Source organism: Canis lupus, chromosome 29 (assembly GCF_003254725.2).
Source record: "Canis lupus dingo isolate Sandy chromosome 29, ASM325472v2, whole genome shotgun sequence".
Taxonomy (NCBI): domain Eukaryota; kingdom Metazoa; phylum Chordata; class Mammalia; order Carnivora; family Canidae; genus Canis; species Canis lupus.
The window spans coordinates 19,641,639-19,656,446 of record NC_064271.1 but is presented as its reverse complement, the minus strand read 5'-3'; the positions used below and the strand labels follow the sequence as shown (position 1 = coordinate 19,656,446).

Here is a 14,808-nt window from a genome sequence, read left to right as displayed (position 1 = left end):
GCCTGTTTGTGCCAATGTAAATCATTACTGATTACTTGGGCTTTGGGATCATCTTTGAGATATTTGTGGTATGGAAAGATTCATCCATTATTTCAGTAATTTTTGACATTCTAGGAAGGATGTAACGTATGGCAGAATGAAACTTAGGGACCAGAAGGGGCATAAGTAGAAATTTTGCACTGATTTTATTTATAAAAACATAAATTTTAAAGGAATATTTGATCAGAAGATTGAATAAACTTCAATTCTGCTAGTGACTTGGCCCCTTGAAAATTGTTTACTAACCTGTGGGGTTATAACTAGAGGCATTTGCTAATGTATTTGCAGTGACTGTTGAAATAATTCAAATTTATTGACCATAGGAGGATATTAAATATTTATCTTTTCTGCTTAGTGCCTATAGTGAAATAGAATATAAGTTAATGGTTAATGGCTTATAAGCTGTTATTTCTGAAATAGTACCTTTATGTACTTTATCCAGTGGCATTACTTACATTTTGTATGTGCTAAAAAAGCATATTTGGACTCTACCATACATAAATTTTCCTGCTTAGCTAAACATATTCCAGAAGAGATTTTTAGCTATGTAGAGTGTGTGTGTGTCTACAACTGCAAAGGGAGAAAAGTATGTAAGTTGCAAGCTAGGGAGATACCTATCCTTTTCTTTTTAAAAAACTAAATAGAAGGGCACCTGGGTGTCTCAGTTGGTTAAGCGTCCAGCTTGATTTTGGCTCTGGTTGTTGTCTCAGGGCCTCGAGTCTGGCTTTACGCTGGACAAGGAGCCTGCTTTAACTCCCCCTGCCTCTCTCTCTCTGCCCCTCCTCCCTGTAAAAAATAAAAATAAAAACAAAACCCAAATAGAATGGAAAAGTGATGTATTAATGTCATATAATGTATATTCTGCAGTACCTAATCCACTCCAGAATTACAAGGTTGGCAGTAATTCAGCACATGAGAATCTGGCACAGATGAGTATTAAAATGATCAAATAAAAATGTGTGTGTAGATGTAGAATCAGAGGAAGAAAGCTAACATTATATTTCCTTCAAAGTAATGATAATGCAGTATCAAACTAAAAATGTCTCAACATGAAATTTTATTTGAATTGGTATGAATGTTAGGAAGCACATAAAAACAGTATTTGCAAGTTCTAAACTTTAAGGAAAATAATTTACAGAATTATTTTGAATTTTCTGAAAACTAAGTGTTCAGAATTGACTTACAAAAGATAATAAGAGAAGCTTTGTTTTTTCTGTAGGCTCTAAGGGACTATTTGAGGGTTTTTTGTTTTGCTCTCTATTACATTAATTTTCAAGATCCTAAGGTTGACTGCATTAATGTGGTTAATTAAAAAAAATTCAGATATTTTGTATTTTGAAGGTATAAGGTACTTAATTTAAATGTCATTCATTTGTCAAAACAGACAAATTACTTAGAAAAGGGTGATTAAACAACTACTTCTGTATGTGAAATTCTTTCACTGATACTGTATCTTGTCAGGTTTATTACTGAGATCTATAGTAGTTGAGAACAGATGTTAAAAATACTTTAAATCCTAGTGTCATTCCAAAAAATATCTTTAGTTTTTTTTAAGGGAAAAGAATCCTAGGTGCTTTTTTTATTGGTTATAGTTTAGAAGTTACTCTCATAGAAAAAAGAGATTTGTACTGAGGTATAACTGAAATATCACATTTGCACAAAATACATTGAGGAGACAACATGGTATTGAACACGTATTATTAAATGGAATGCATTTGAGTATTGGAAAATTTGGCCTCAGGTCCTTTCTGTCTGCCAGTGCTATGAAAAGTCATGTAGCTTATTTCTCATACTCTGTTTTGTCAGAAGTTGAAACTGAGTAGTTAGAAAAATATAAACAAATGTGAAGCTAGCAAGTAATATTTTAAGTACTAAATAGACATTCATGAGTACCATGTGTTTTCTTTGTTAAAAGAATATTCATTTGTAATTAAATCAATGAAGGCACACTTTTCTGGGCATGCATCATCGCAATACAGTTTTACTGACTTTTAAGGTACGAATAATTTAATTTGTGGTTATGCATGTGTATATTGAGGAATGTGCACATTTAAAAATTGGTTGAAAGGGGGATCCCTGGGTGGCTCAGCGGTTTAGCACCTGCCTTCAGCCCAGGGTGTGATCCTGAAGTCCCAGGATCGAGGCCCATGTTGGGCTCCTTGCGTAGAGCCTGCTTCTCTCTCTGCCTGTGTATCTGCCTCTCTCTCTGTGTGTGTCTCATTAGTAAATACATAAATAAAATCTAAAAAAAAAATTGGTTGAAGTACCAGGACTTCATTGTGCCTTTGCAGTATCATGCATTTTCATAGACTTAAACTACTCTTTATTTTACAAACACTTGTAGCTATAGTGCTTACTTTGGGACAAGCATTGTCCTAAGTGCTTCATTAATATTAAGTCATTTGGGGGATCCCTGGGTGGTTCAGCGGTTGACCACCTGCCTTCGGCCCAGGGCATGATCCTTGAGTCCTGGAATCCAGTCCCACATCCAGCTCCCTGCATGGAGCCTGCTTTTCCCTCTGCCTGTGTCTCTGCCTCTCTCTCTCTCTCTCTCATGAATAAATAAATAAAATATTAAAATGTTAACTCATTTACTTAGAATAGCAACACTATGAGGAGAGTATGGTTATTACCTGTATTTTGCAGGTGGCACACAGAGGTTAGGTAACTTGCCTAAGGCCCCACAGCTAGTGTGTGGAGAGCCATTATTCAAATCTCAATGCTGCCTTCAGAGTGTGTGCTCTTAATCAGTCTCCTCTTAATCAGTATCTTAATCAGTATCCTTATCCAGAAGGATCTTTCTTGGAAAGTTGAGTCCAGATGCTTTCCTTTGTCAGACCCCTTCCTCTCATGCTTTTGCTCACCAGACAGGGATTCCTGGGAGGGATTTGTCAGCAGGAATTCTTATCATCTTGCTCTTCTAGATGTTTGGGAGGCAGGCAGTGTGACAGCTTCTGCCTGTGAGTGAACCCACATCTGGCTTTGTGTGCAGTCATTCGCAAATCCTCCTTCTACAGGTGAAAGTTCCTGTATCAAGAACAAATTCTATTCTCTTATCCTGGAAATTGGGGGTTAAGAATGTGAGCTGTGTTTGAGTTTATGGGGGAAGCTAGAAATACGGAAGAAGAAAGTGACAGTATTATTGCCTGATTCTAAATGAGCTCCATAGAGAATACCAGAAGTGCCAGCATTAAAGGGGCTGCTTTTGTCAAGGACAACTTTTCTAATATGTTCCAGGACAAGTGATAGCAGAGGTTCATTTGTTTGAGTATGACTGGTGGTTCTTCTCAGCAGTGGAGGAGAGGCCCTATATATGTATATACATGTACATAGGCATCACCCTTAAAGTTGTCAATATTGGGTCTATGCCACGTATTAAAAAAATACTAACAAACTTATGTTAGCACTAACTCCTAATTTGTTTTGGGAGCAGCTCTTGGTTCTTGGTATCTTTGTATATTTAAACCTATCTCCAGTATTATAAGGGGCAACTTGTTGCAGTTTTGCCTGCTTTGTAAGGTGACTTTCTTTGCCTATGAGGTACCTTTGTCCTCTCTCCATGCAGCACCCCCAGGGTGATTGAGTTCTCTTAAACCCTAATTTAAACACTTACGTTCATTGAAGCATCATTCATAATAGCCAAAAGGTGGAAGCGACTCTGTGTATTGGGAGGTGAATGAATAAATACAATGTGGTATGCACACGTGGTATATGCACACGATGGAATATTATTCAGCCTTCAAAAGGAAGGAAATTCTGATGACTTGGATGTACCTTGAAGGTACTTTGCTAAGTGAAGTAAGTCAGTCATAGAAAGACAAACGCTGAATGAATCCATTCATATGAAATACCTAGAGTAATTAAATTCAGAGGGACAGAAAATAGAATGGTGGGCCAGAGGCAGGAGGTAGTTGAGGGGTGGGGATGAGGGAGTTACTACTGTTTAATGGCTACAGAATTTTAGTTTGGCAAGGTGAAACTAATTCTGGAGATCAGTCTGCACTAATGTGAGTGCACTGAATGCTATTGAACTGTACATGTAAAAGTGATTATGACAATAAATTTTATGCTTTGTGTATTTTACCACAATTAAACAACAACAAGCCTTGCCAATCTAGTGTAAAATCTGTTCAGTTGTTTTAGTGTAGTATTTTAATTGGCAGACACTTATTAGTAGCAGCTGGCTTAGCTATGCTTTCTAGAGAACAGACATTGTGGTATGAGTATGAATGTGTTTCTATCATTCCAGAAAAAGTTTATTATGGAAGTTGAAGAAGGGGTAGGGCATGTATGGGGGCCAGTGTGAGCAGAGCTTATGGAAACAGGAATGAGTGAAACATGTTCAGAGTGACTGAGAAAATGATTGTGGTTTATGTAGGAAGAGCAGAATGAATATATTCAGGCAAGGGTGTCAGCAGATAATCCACATTTGTCATTTTAACTGTTTTATTCTCACCATATCTACTAGGAAGAGTATTTGATGGCTTCTGCCAAGGATCCATCTATATATCCAATATAAATATATAATGGAATATATATATTTAATATATTCCATTTGTTGGTATTTATGGTAACTGGTATTTCAAGAAAGTTTCCGTGCTGCGAGTTATTAGGATAGATGGAAAGATCGGATCAGAATCCCCTTCCTTTAAGAGCTTCATGCTCTAAAAGAGAAAATAAGATGTGTGGACCGATGTAACTAAAATACAAGACAGTACCTGATAAGCAGTATAAAGAAAGTTTTGTGGAAAGAGACTAGAGAGATCTAATTCTCTGAAGTGAGGTCAAGGAAGGATGAAGTAGGAGCATCCTTGACAGATGAGAAGGATGTTGATAGGTGGATCAAGGTGAGCACTAAGACCTGGATCTAGGGAAGGCCAAGGTGATCTCTGCTAAGAAGGGCCACCAAGGGCCACATGCTCAGTGTCCTTAGAGAGCAGGATGCATGTCAGTTGTAATAAGAAAACAGCCAAGACGGGTGCCAGATCATGGAGAATTTTGACTGTCTTCTTAAGGAGTTTGAACTTAATTACATAAACAACGTTGAGCTCTTGAGAGTTTTTAGTGTGGGAATGACGTGTGTTGACACCATCAGAGGTCAAGCTGACAAATACAGTGTTAGGAAGCAGGAGGGCTGACTTGGTCCTGTTTAGTGATTGTTTAATTATGGAGGCTGATTTGGTTCTCTGGTATCCATCTGAAGTAGGAATTAGGTTGGATTAATAAATTGGGAGGGATACAAATTAGGCCTTAAAATTTAGGGAGAGGTGTTAACAATCGTTTCAGGTTACATAGAGATAAAAGCTGTTTTAAAGGTCAGGTTGGCAGCAGTATAGAGAAGAGATTGGGTAGATGAGAGAGATGAGTGAAAAAGTTACTGAACAGTGAAATTATGAAGACTCAGACTAGGGTAGTAGCAGTCAGAAAAGAGAAAAGGATTGATATGATATAGAGGAAATGGTGAAAGGAAGGGAGGAAGAAGTGAAATTCATAATTAATGAGCATATTTTCTGTTCATAGCATTTGTTGCATGACAGTATAACTGACCAGTATTACCCACTCTTGGAAAATAGATTGGCTGTATTGGTCAGGCCTGGCGCATGCTATCGGGAGGTGGCCTGTGTGATGAATCTTGGTTTGAGCAAGCTGATGGAGGGGCCTGGGTGGCCTTTAGTTGCTGAATTGACAAGTGCACTTACTGGTCACCATCAATATATTGGCTTCATTGGCTGGGTTCATGTAGGCACCCACACCAGTGGTTCTCAAACCTCCATGCCTTGGCACCCTGGTAAACTGCAGACCCTTCTTTTCACAGAGACCCTTCCCTGTGAAATTTGGAAATTTTGTGTAAAGTTTTTGCATGTGGATGGGTACATTGTCTGGCAGTGTGTGATAAAGAATCTAATTGACCAGATGATTGACTGTGATGTTGGTGCAGGGAAATGAGTGCTGTTACTGGGCAAGGAGCTTAACCTCCCAGGCAGGCCAGTGTTGATGGTGTTTACTGCTTCACGTTTGCCCTGGAGAGTTCAGGAGATCTTGCTACGCCAGTAGCAGTGCAGAGCTGAAGGGGACCTGGGACTGATGTGGGTAAAATCACAGGGTGATTTTACGGCCCCAGCACCCTGAGATATCTGTCAGTGTAATAGTGAACGCTTCTGATTATTCTTGACTTTGTTCAATTTTAGTTTTGAGTCTTAACTTTTTCAAGTCAGTTAAGAAAAAAAGTCCAGTCTTTGAACATGCCCTGTAAGCAGTTGGAGAAGACCGGTCTTGCCAGCTCTCTGACAAATGCTGTAACCAAATAGTGAGTTGGATAAAGGTAGAAAATGGAATTTGGAGTATGAAATCTTAGGTTCGAATTTTGGCTTTGCCATTAGCAATAAGACTAGGCCAATTATTTAAACTTAATTTTTCTCTGTTTCTTTGTTAAATGAAGGTAATTTTTACCCTTCAGATCTGCTCAGATGACTTGAGATGGTAACTGTAAAATGTAGGCACTGTACTCTGTGAATAAAAATAATTTATTCCCCATCTCCAATGTGATAATTTCAGTACTTTTTACTCTTCTCTGTATTAAGCAACCATGTCCAGTTTTGTAAAGCTTGAGTTTCCCTGAACTATGGACTCCTGGAGTTTGATCTTTAAAGATTAGCAACAAAACAATCTTTGGTCACTTATGAGTTATTTAAAATGGGAAAAAAATTAATTTGATATAAGCAGCAAAATTTGTTGTTAAAATCTATTTAAATTGCAATATATCTTATATACCATAATATAATGTATATTCTTCTCACCAGCCCCTCCCTAAACACCAGTAACAACAATAAAACTTATGACTAAAATAGAGGGGATTTTGGCAGAGTTTTCTATTAACTTCCACAGAAAAAGACTCATTTTAATATCTAGAATGAGGAATAAGTTGGGAAAAAGTTTTAGTCAGACCAGCGTTCTTAAAATAGACTCCGAATCATATTGTAATATATTGTGGAGCATATTCAAGTGTAGGTGGTTTTCTTTTAATTTATTGAGCATAGTTTTAAACCTGTACGTTTTAAACCTTATGAATCTAGCCATTTTAGTTCACAGTAGGCAAAACTTGGCACATATTCTCTGCTCAGACGTAAGTGTAGTTGTGTTTTTTAACTGAAAAAGTTGACTAGCTTTTTTTTTTTTTTTTTAGTTCCTAGAGATTAAAAAAAATGGGAGTATTTACTTTGTCCGGTTTTAGCTACAAGCAATTGTGTTGGCTTCATCCCCAGCCCCTTCTAAATTCCAGTTACTGTTTACTATATAATTGAGTTTTTAGTGAAATAGTTTACAAGTCTTAAAATGGCTTCCATTATCACATAGTGACTGCTTTTCATAAGTATTGTTTTTTTGAAACCTTAATACAGGAATTCATGTAACATGAATGTAAAAGTAAATCCTGTTGACCTTGAAGGGACTTTTGCACTCTAACCTTTTCAAGCATCTCCATTCATGTCATGATGTCATAACTTATGTTTAAAACTATAATTTGTCTCTGTATGAAAGAGCTGCCTTTGCTGGGACTATAACATCGTGATGATTTTGTTAACAATATATTTGATTGCTGCCTCATTGAATGAGATTTTGCTTTAGAAAATTTAAATGTAAGCATTTAAAGATAAAGTTTAAATGAAAATTAAAGCCTCACTTTGGAAAAAGTCTGATTTTTACTTTGGTTTCTCTGGTGGGATGCCATTGAATGCCAGTAAAAAAATGTAGATATAAAAATAACATCAAAGTGTTATGCTTTTTAAATGTTGGTACAAATTAATACATAGCAGTAGTTTTAGACATTTTAGCTTACGGTAGGAATATCTTAGTTGTTTTTACCTATACATTTTCTTAGAAAAGAATTGTGAAAAGGAAAATGTACACAATTTATATAGTTGTGGGAGTTTTTAAAAGTAGTTTAAAATTTTTAGGAGTATTTTATGTTGTAGCAAGGTGGAATTTTGAGTTAGAATAAATTCAAAGACCTGTAGAAGCTGTAGTAAAAATTCACAGATTGAAATGACTGTGATTACTTATGTGCTATACTCTATCGTGTTGGGTTATTTTAAGCTTTTTACTTTAGCATTGTGGCATTGTGCTGGTCAGTAAAAGTTAGATTCTATTTTGGTTTGCTTAGTACGAAAGCTTTATGCTGTTGTTTCCATATGCAGAACAGTTTGAAGTGATAATAACTTTACTTTTGACCATTTTTGTGAGAAAAAGTCCAGGAAATACTATGTTAAAAATATAATACTTTTGCCGAAGTTGTAATTTAAGCATAGAGTTTGCTTTTTATAATTAAATGCTATATATACCATTATGGGCAATTTGGAATGAACTAATTCTTTACTTAGTGTTAGAACTCTTTTCTGTATGGACTCCTCTTAAGTGAATGGGACTATGAGAGGCTTTAAAATTAACTAATTGAAAGTTTTTATTTAAGAGAGAAAAAAATTACTGTATATTAATACAGTAATTATCTATTTGCTTTGCATAACTACCATTTTCGGATGCTTGAAGATAACCAACCTTCAGATGTTAAATTGCTTTTATTTTATCTAACCACTTCCACTAGAAATCTTTCCTATGTATTATACACATTCATAATCCTTAAAAGTAGATAAATATAATTTTTTTCTTGTGACTGCACATGAATTTTTGTTGTGTTCAACTTTTTATTTTTATACTATATGGCATTAGACTAGTACTGATTTTAATTTATTGTGTCTGATTTTTTTCTCCATGTCAGCTGGTGCTTTTTGCTGTTGACATTTATAAATCCTTTCAACACTTTCCTCATTTGATGCAAACAAGAAATTTGGTAATAACTATTTTTTCCAGTGTTTTAAAATCTTAAAATTAACCCTATATCAAAGATATTATCCCCACCCTAGAGAGGAAAAAATTAGATTTGGAGAGGTTAAAACTTACTGAAGGTCAGGAAGCCAGTAAGTGGTAAGTAAGATGGACTATGACTCAGATGAGTTTTTATGTATTTGTAAATACATATACACCTTTGTAAATACTACCCAGATCAATATATAGAATATTTCCACTACCTCAGTAGGCTCTCTTGTATGTGCCCATTCATTAGTGTCCCCTCAGAGCTAACTACTCTTCTGATCTTGATCCCCATAGATAGATCTCTATCCTTCTTGATTAGTTTTCCCTGTTCTTTATAAAAACTGAATAATAATAATGTGGTCTTTGGTATCAGGCTTCTTTTGCCCATTATTGCATTTGTGAGATTCATCCTTATTGTATCATGTGGTGTTGGTTTCTTCATTTTTCATTGCTGTTTAGTGTTCTGTTATGTGAATATATTGAAATTTATGTATTCATCTTATTGATGAATACCTGGGTCATTTCCATTTTTGGCTATTATAAATAAAGGTGCTATACACATTCTTATATATTTTTAGTTTAAAAAATATTTATTTGAGAGAGAGAGCGAATATGAGTCGGAGGAGGGGCAGAGGGAGAGGGAGAAGGCGGCTCCCCACTGAGCAGGAAGCCCAATGTGAGACTCGATCCCAGGACCCTGAGATCGTGACATGAGCTGAAGGCAGACGCTTAACAGACTGAGCCACCCAGGCACCTCCATGTTTTTAGTTTTTAATATGTTTTACACTCACTTACCTTGGAAATACACCAACGATTGAAATTGCTTAGCCTTGGGAATAATAGTATGGTGACCTTTAGTAGGTACCAGCCAATCAGTTTTTTAAAGTGTTTGTACAAATTTGCACTCTGACCATGACTAGTACTGTATGGGGGTTCTAGTTGCTTATCATATGTTGGTAGTCTCAGTCTTAGTAATTTTTTCTCTTTTTAATTTTACTTACTCTGGTAGGGTGTCTAGTGTCAGGGAAACTGAAAGTTATGTTTTAGAACAAAAAAATATTTAATGTAAATGTATACACTTATATGGAGATTGGTTGAATACTTCTGAGGTTTTATTTTTTCCCCCTAATCCCTGTCTTTATAAGCGAGCCTTGATTGCTTGTTTAATCAGTGATATTAATGAAGTTTTTCCTACAAAGAGGACAAGTGCAGTATTCTAGAAATTACGTGTTTCATTTAGTTTCATTTAAGGGAATTTTCAAAGGAATTTAAGAATGGTAAAGATCTTTATTCACAAATTTACAAATTGTAGAAGAACTCAATAAAGACCTTTATCACTGAAAAATCAGGATCTTCTTTGCTATATAGCAGTTGCACGTAATCTATAGGACTTGATCTAGAATTTTGTCCACAGGGTGGTTTTTGTAATCTTACAGTAAGTTATTCTAAAAATTGCTTGACTTGATCAGTTCTTGTTTTTCCAAGTTCATGCAAGTTCCACGTGTTTGGCTTTCTTGTATGAGTCTCAGGTACGCTGATTAGTCAGGCGGTCTCATCTGAAACTAATGTATAATAGTGCTGAGTTGTATAACTTGCCATACCAGTTTCATAGTGTTTTTGTTTTGCTCAAGTAGATGAAAGGTTTATTTAAGTGTGGCCACACTGGTACTGCATTCCTGGTGATCTTGGTAGGTTAATGACAATCTTTGTCATAGAAATCAGGAAATGTGGGTTGAACCTCTGGGATGCATGTCGTCGGTTCATTAAAATGCAGTCTCCCAAAGGACTGAGGATTATTGGAAGCACTTGGTAGGTGATGCAGCTTTAAAAACCTATCTGTTTTATCTGCCTATCTTCATTCTGTTTCAACTCTTTGAATACATCAGTGTTTAATCATATTATCTAGTGTATGAATGCTTTCTTTAGTAAGATTAAACATGACTTTGGAAATCCAAGTAGGTTTCCTTCCACAGTTTAGTAGGTTTGCTTTAGCTGGGGCATTTTGGTTGCTCGTGAACCTGTATTTTCAGTTTGTACTTCTGCTTTGTTTAACTGGTTGCCTTTTAACTGAATTAACTCTTAGCAGTCAGTGTGATTGATCCACTATTTTTTTGGGGGGGTATTATTTAGAGGGTGGGTTGAAGAATTGTTTGAAATACTTATCTTTGAAATATCAGCTAAAAAAGTTTTGGTACTCGGCTTCAAGTTATCTCCTTTGGACAATATTTGAATGGATTGAAAGGATTATGGATTTTGCAAGAATTTCAGGATAAATGTAGATACACATTTATGAGGACAGGAGGCATACTGCCGTATTCTTTTACCAGGCGTACTGAACCTATTTTAGGTATATTCCTTATATAATACCATTATTCAAAATGTAAACAAATAGATGGCAAGATTGTTGTTGAAGACTGGTCATGTGTGCTTATGTTGTAAGGAAAGCGGTGATATAAAGCAGAATGTATTAACCTCTCTGGGCAAACTTTAAGAATGTATGTAATTTTGTAACAGAAATGGAAAATTTGAGGTTGGGCAAGGAAAGCTTAAGCAAAGGCAGTGAAGTGAGTTAGTTGTTGGTAAAGAGCTATGGGACAGGACTGAGTGAGTTACTGATTGTCCTATTGAGAGTGCCGTCTCTAGAGAAACCCAGTAAATAAGTTATTTATTAGAATCTCAGTAAGGTAGCTGAGGCCTTTAATTCTTTTAAGACCATTTCTGCCTTTTATAAGTCAGGGTTGAGTTTATGGACTACTACCAATAAATTTACTTTAAAGCTTAAAATTACTGAAAGTTAAATTTCTCACCCCCTCTCCTGTTCTGCCTTTTAGGCATCTGGAAGATCATGACTGTTGGGGAGATAGCTTTGAGCTACCTATATGTCTAGGAGTAAGTCTGCATAAGGGACAAGGGTACTTCGCTAGCTTTGGGGCTTCAGTCTTCAACATTGGCTCACTGAGGATATGACCCAGCAGTCTTCCTGATTCATTGTATATAGGTAACATTAAATTAAGATTAAAAACTTGCTATCACTTTTCCTTGTGTGAACCTTCTATATTACAGATAATTTTTCAAAAGACATGCCCTTCGAGTTTAGGTTCTCTGTGTAATTGTAGGGATTACAGTGTTGTGCTCGGGTGTGTGCTTGCTGTCTGTCTGTCTGTCTCTGTATGTATATGAAAAACAAGGGACAGTTTTCTGTGACTTTATTTATATTAGTTTTATTGCTATCACTATTTTGAACTAGTAATAGTGAAATACCTATATCCTTTCATATATATGTGAGAAAACTTAAATAATAAGGGTAAAAGCCTGTGTGCTTTAGGCATATATGTGTGTGTGTGTGTATACACAGACTCAGTTTGTGTTACAAGTACTATAAAACTTTGAAAGTAGTACTACATTGAAGTATATCATATAGGTACTAAGGGAAAATTGAGAAAAATACTATTAAGAACAGTTGGAGTTTCTGTGGAAATCTGTTAGATGTTAACCCAGTGTTTTTGACTTGTCTTGCCAGTCAGTTAAGGGGAGGTAGAGTAGTACAAGCTGGTTTGCTGGTCACTCCATTTGAGCTGCCTCTGTCACTAGTATGGTCGGTATGTTTCAGGGAGATCAGTCTACTGCTTAGTTGGTGGTAATGGCCTCCATTTATGAGGTGATGATATAGAGGTGACTAAGCTTTGGCCAGAAAGACCAGAATACTAGACCGAGTTAATGGGCCACCCATGTCACCCATCTGACCCATCTGACATGGGTGGCCCATTTCTGGGGAAAGCTAAGTTTCATTTTAACATCTATGAAAAATAGATTAGACTCTTAAATAAAAAAAAAAAGTGAAAACTGTAGTAAGATGCCACTTTCTACCTGTCAGATTAGTAAATTGAATGAATGAACGAATCTGCTCTTTGTTAATTAGGTTGTAACCAAAGAACATTTTCATGAACTACTGGTTTGTGGTGTAAATTGGTATTTTCTGAAAATCATTTTGGCTTTAGAGATCAGGAACCTTGCCTTACCATCAGTCCATCAAATCTTCTGACCTAGGAATGCTACTCCTAATATTGTTTTAAGGAAGTAGTCCTATATCTAGATGAAGATTTATGTACAAAGATTTCCATCTTGCAGTTTCTGTAAACAGTGAAACAGTATTGTTAAATAGGGAATATTTAAAGATAGGGATAGAAAAACACCTGAAAGAAATACACTAAATGGAAATATAACTGAACTATTGACAAAAGGTGCTTTAGGGGTGGAGGGTGGTAGTGAACATATTTCTCTCTTCTGTTTTTCAAAATGAACATTCTTTTTATAATCTTAAGAAAATCTAAAAGAACAGAGTGAATAATAACTTTATTAGAGGAAGAAAGGTAGAACTGACTTCACTTGAAAGAGCTGCCCCAGACCTGAGGCCAAGTTTGAAAACAGAAGACTTATTCTGATGCTCTATAGAGCAAGTTCTAGGGATTGCAAAGTCTTCTTGGAATGAGTAGGAAAGGGTATTAATTTTCTTTTAGAGATTGTTGGCTTATAGAGTACATTTTGTAAGAGTAAGGATAATATTAATACAACTTTCTTAAAAAAAAAAAATACAACTTTCTTTATACCCTCTGGAACCTGGTGCTTGATAAATTTAAAAGGAGTAAGTGAATGAAATTTGTGCTCGATTTTGGACACAAATTGACAAGATAAATGTCAGCATATATTTTTGGAGTTAGATACCATATATATTTTGATAGGATGAGGAAGATAGGGAAATATGAAGTGAAATAATCACAAGCTTATTTGGTGTATTTTGTCCTAAGAATTAGTGCATCTTAGGCATATGAATATCTTGAGAAATGGAGTGCTTTATTATTTAAGACAAATCAGGAGGGATCCCTGGGTGGCTCAGCGTTTTAGTGTCTGCCTTTGGCCCAGGACGTGATCCTGGAGTCCTGGGATCGAGTCCCACATTGAGCTCCCTGCATGGAGCCTGCTTCTCCCTCTGCCTGTGTCTCTCTCTGTCTCTCTCATGAATAAGTAAATAAAATCTTAAAAAAAAAAAAAAAAAAAAGATCAGGAGAGAGAGAGAGTTGCAGATTTCATTAGGGTATGTGGGACCAGTTCTCGGGACAGTTGAAGGTCTGGACTCAGGAAGTGGGACCCTGAGTGGGAAAGTTTGTTTATCCCTGCTGAGGGTCACGATGCTGTGGTAAGACTGTTAACTTGCCATGTAATATTTGAACACTTATGTATACATATATATATTCTTAAATTTTGGCCCTCTATTTGGATTTGTTTTATTTTTTCCTAGAAAATCTGAAAGTTCTACTCATAGGCTCACATCAGATGACAGAAAGATTAAAGATAGCTTGGTAGGCAATATTTACTGAGTGAGACAACATAACTATATAATCAGCCATTTGATTTACCCATTGTTTTATAGAAACTTGGTCTTGGTAGTAAATTCAGTATCCTCAGACAATTACTACCCTCACCCCAGCTTGAATAAATAGCAAAGGAGTTAATGTGCCAATACTCATTTAAGAAGTTTTATTAAATTTTCAGATTAGGCTATTATCACTCTAAATTCAATAACTTTTTAAAAGTTTGCTAAATGTTATTCTTTTCCTACCTCAGATAATTTTGCTTTTCACTGTGAAAATTACTTAAGTTTCATCCTGCATTGATGTGCTTTCTTACTGTCCAATTTGTAATTTATAACTACCTCTCATCTATTAGTCATCCATGATATTCTCTTCTGTTTTTAAAACATAAAAAAACCTGACTGACTCAAAGAAGCTTTTCTAATGAACATCAGTTGTCCACCAACCACTCAGCATAACCATCTTCAGCCAACTATTATACTAAGAATGATATATTTTCCTGCATTTTTCTTTAATTTCTTGTTTGTTTATTTCC

General features: G+C 35.8%; 1 protein-coding gene across 11 annotated transcripts in view; it reads left to right on the top strand.

Annotated features, from left to right (window-relative positions):
• The window catches only part of NCOA2 (nuclear receptor coactivator 2), a 293,591-nt gene that overhangs the window by 63,072 nt on the left and 215,711 nt on the right, over positions 1–14,808 (top strand). The window contains exon 1 of one of the 11 annotated variants that reach the window (XM_049103795.1): positions 10,663–10,713. The exons of 9 other annotated variants lie outside the window; for them this stretch is intronic. The gene's annotated coding sequence lies outside the window, so the exon portion shown is untranslated. Of the gene's footprint in view, positions 1–10,662; positions 10,714–11,742; positions 11,903–14,808 lie in introns of those variants that run through there. One more of the 11 variants, XM_049103797.1, reaches the window with a different exon arrangement.